This window comes from Rhincodon typus, chromosome 43, assembly GCF_021869965.1.
Source record: "Rhincodon typus isolate 14 chromosome 43, sRhiTyp1.1, whole genome shotgun sequence".
Lineage (NCBI taxonomy): Eukaryota > Metazoa > Chordata > Chondrichthyes > Orectolobiformes > Rhincodontidae > Rhincodon > Rhincodon typus.
The window spans coordinates 1,470,239-1,474,583 of NC_063374.1; the positions used below are offsets into that span (position 1 = coordinate 1,470,239).

The 4,345-nt window shown below is 45.7% G+C and overlaps 1 pseudogene; it reads right to left on the minus strand.

Moving 5' to 3' along the window:
- Nucleotides 1–1,443, minus strand: part of LOC125487650 — a 1,820-nt pseudogene extending 377 nt beyond the window's left edge.
- Nucleotides 1,444–4,345: the final 2,902 nt, after the last annotated feature.

Sequence of the window (4,345 nt, forward strand, 5' to 3'; positions counted from 1 at the left end):
GTCCATTACCTCGATGGTCAGCTTGTGCCCCCTCTCAGCCTTGACCTTGCCCAGGTCCAATTTGGTGTTCCACCAGGGGTTGTTGTTGTTCCAGATGGCATTGGTCTTGGCTTGCTCCTGGCCCTACTTGACCACCACGTAGCCATCGGTGCCCGAGAAGACGTCCCCCCAGAGGTCCCGGCCCTCCTTGACCGTCACCACCAGGTGCCCCAGGCGCTTCTGTATGGGGCAACAATCCCGGTCCACGTGGCTATCCTCGCGGCACACGCAGGTGCAAGGTTGGCGGGGTGTTGCGGTAGGAACCGTGGGGGCACGGGGCGTTGGCGTTGCATTGCTGGGAGAGGGCATTGAGCATGATGTAGCGCCGCAGGTTCTCTTGCCTTGGGGTCATTGGCCGGCAGCAGGTGGTGGAGGGGCGCCAGGGCATAACGCACAGTGCCCGGCTCGGAGGTCAAGCTCTCCACCCAGCAGGCGAAGGCCGTGCGGTCACCGGAGACGCAGAGGTCGGCCCCCGTGACGGGCCTTGCACCCCACCCACTTCACCTCCGTCTCCCGGTCGCTGAAGGCCTCATGGAAGTTGTCGTGGTGTTTTACATGTTGCGCGCCATCTCCTGGCACTTCCGATGGCGCGCCGAGGCGTTGGCCCTCAGGCCCACCATGACGCCGGCCTCCAGGGACAGGCAGTCCTTCGCCTCGTCGGTGGTGTAGCCCTCCGACGCCGCCTCACAGGTGCGAATAGCCGTCACGTCCTTGTAAATGTCCACCCAGCTCCACCAGCTTGAGGTAGTGGGTGCCGTAGATGGCCACCAGCTTCCTGTACTGGTACTTCTTGCCAATGGGAGGGAGGCTGGAGAGGAAGCGGGCAAACTCAGGTGCCAGGAGGGGCTTGTCCTTCACCCGATACTGGTAGTAGTGGCACTGGAACTGGTGACTGGTGAAACTGTAGCGGTCTCTCTTGGAGCAGGAGGTGCCGAACTCCACCATCCTGGATTTGGAGCCCACCAGCACCAGGTTGGTGGTGACTTGGGCACGAGGGAGAGGTCCTGTCGCCAGTCGTTGGTGATGGCGTATCCCGCCGACTCCACCAGCTGGGCAGCCAAGCGGAAGAGCCGGCTGGAGAGCGAGTGCCGGCAGGAACTCAGGGTGCGCCAGTCTGCCAGGGAGGTGGGCAGCCACTGGCGCACCCACCCCCCACCCCTGCAGCCCGTTGCGGCAGAGGGTGCAGATCCCATTGGCCGTGTGCCAGGTGTTCATGTCGATCACGAAGGTCCCCTTGGACTGCAGGGTCACCACGTCATAGCCCTCGCCCGCCAGCCGGGCCCCCGGCACGAAGCCGGCATTGCGGCACTCGCTGGTGGAGCTCAACGTGCACGCGCTCAGAGTGCCCCAGAAGAGAGGGCAGAGGAAGAGGCAACAGCCCACTTTTGAATGCCCAGCTGGCATCTTGTCTCCAGCGGTGGGACTGCAAAACAAATCTGCAAGAGAAATTGTGAACGTCTTAATTTGACAGATTTATGAGCTGTTAAGAGCTGCATGATTCTTTAAGTGGTTGTGGAAGAGCTGCTTACTTAATATCACATATTTACGAGCTAATAAGTGTAGTGTTCCAGTTTATGTCAGTCTTGAAGTTCTGTTTTCTTAATTTGACATATTTACGAGCTGATAAGTGAAGTATGATACTTTGTATGAGTGCTGGAGGTCTGAATGCTAAATCTGACAGCTTCATATACTTTCTTAAGTGAGCATTGAAGATCTGTTTGCTTGATTTGTCATATTTATAAGCTCTTAGAAGCAGTTTCCTATATTAACTGGGTGTTAAAGATCTATTTGCTTAATTTGACATATTTATGAGCTGTTCAGAGCTTTATCCTGTCAAGTGAATGTTGAAGATCTTTATACTTAACTGACAGATTTATGAAGTGTTAAGAGCTGTACGTTTTGTTAATACTTTCTTAAGTGTGTGTTGAAGTTCTGTTTTCTGAATTTGACAAACATATGAGCTGTAAATGAACAGTATGCAACCTTCTAAGTACATAAGCTATTAAGGACCTTAACTGAGTGCTGAAGATCTGTTTGTTTAATTTGACGTATCTATGAGCTCCTAAGTTCTTTATCCTATCAAGTGAATGTTGAGCAACATGCTACCTTCGGTGACTGGCAAAGTCCAGTTTGCTTAACATGACATCTTTGTGAGCTATTGAGTGCATTATCCCATCCTAAATGGATGTTGAAGATCTATGTGCTAAACATGGCAGATGTCTTGAATGGTAGTATGCTTCCTAATGGGTATTGAACCTCTGTTTGCTTAATTTGACAGATTTATGAGCTGTTAAGAACAGCGTGTTATTTTCAGTTGGTGTAGAGGATCGTTTGTTAAATTTGACAGATTTATGAGCTGTTAAGTGCTTTATCCTATCAAGTGAATGTTGAAGATCTACTTGCTAATTCTGACAGAATCATGAGTTATGAAGAGCACTATGCTTTCTTAAATGTGCTCTGAAGATCCAAGAAATTTGACAGATGTATGAGCTGCAAAGAGCATTATATTATCTTAGGAAGATGGAAATGTTCTGTTTCCTAAATGTGACATCTTTATGAGCTGTTAACAGCATTATCCTATTCTAAGTGGGTGTTTAAGATCTGTGTGCTAAACATAACAGACGCATGAGCTATTAACAGTAGTATGCTTCTTAAGTGGGTATTGAAGGTTTGCTTGCTTAATTTGACAGATTTATGAGCTAGGAGGAGCAGTATGCTTTCTTAAGTGGCAGTTGAAGCTCTGCTTATTAACTTGATGGACACTTCAACTCATAAGAACAGTACACCATCTTAGGTGGCTGAGAATGTCCCATTTGCTTAATGTGACAGATAATCTGATAAGAGTATTATCCTAGTGTAAAACTGTGTTCATAATGTGTGTGTGACACGACAGATGTATGAGCATTGAAGATCAGTTTGCTTAAATTGACAGATTTATGAGCTGTTGAGAGTGGCATGGTATTTCAAATGGGCATTGAAGATCTGTTAGTTTGAGCTGTTCACAACAAAATGTCATCTTAAGTTTCCTTTTTTTTATTACTCATGGGGTGCAGGTGTCATCAAACAGTCAGCAATTATTGACGATGCCTAAAATGGGAGTTGAAAGTTTGTTTGCTGAATTTGGCAGATTTATGAACTGTTGAGAGCTGTATGCAGTTTTATGCGGGTGGTGAAGATCTGTTTGCTTAATGTGACATAGTAATAAGCTGACAAGAGCACCATCCTAATCTAAGTGCGCGTTGGTGATGTATATATGTGAACATTGGCAGATACATGAGCTCTTAAGGGCAGTAAGCTGCTGAACCGGGGGTTGGAAGTGTGTTCGCTTAAATTGACAGATTTATGAGCCGTTGTGAGAACGATGACATTCCGAGTGTGATTCGAAGGCCTGTTCGCTAAATCTGATAAGTTTATAAGCTGTTCAGGGCAGACGGTTGATTCAAGTGGTGTTGGAGCACTGTTCGCTTAATTTGACATATTTCAGTACTGTTAAGAGCAGTAACACATCTTAAGGGAGTGTTGAAGATCTGTTTATTTAATTTGACAGATTTAAGGGATTTTAAGAGCAGGATGCTAGTTTTAGTGGGCATTTGGATGCCTGTTTGTGGAATTTGACAGATTTATGAGCTTTTAATATCAGTATCCCATCCTAAGGGTGTTTGATGTTCTATTTGCTAAACTGGACAGAGTTACAAGCTTTCAGAGCAATATGCTCTCTTAAGTGGGTATTGTTTCCTTTTTTTGACAAATTTATAAACTGTTAACAGCATTATGTTTATAAGTGGAGGTTAAAGATCCATTCACAACATCTGGCAGGTTTATGAGCTGTTCAGAGCATTATACTATATTAAGTAAGTGCTGAAGACATGTTTGCTTAATTTGACACACTAATGGGCTGTTACGAGCAATAGAAAGCTTCAATGGATTTTAAAGATGTTTGTTTAATGTGACACATTTATGAAATTCTAGGAGCTGCATGCTCATAGTGGGCATTGAATTCCTGCTTGTGGAATTTGACAGATTTATGAGCTGTTAAAATCAATATATCGTCTTCAGTGAGTTTTGAAGTTCTGTTGCTAAAATTGAGGGATTAGCTAGCTGTTCAGAGCTCTCTGAACAGAATGCTGTCATCTGTTTCCTTAATTTGACAGATTTATGAGCTGTGAAGAGATGTGTGCAATTTTATTTGGCTGCTGAAGGTATATTCACTTCATCTGACAGATTTATTAGTTGTTAAGAGTGTTATCCTGTCTTAAGGGGGATATCTGTTTACTAAATGTGGCAGTTTTATGAGCTATTAAGAGCA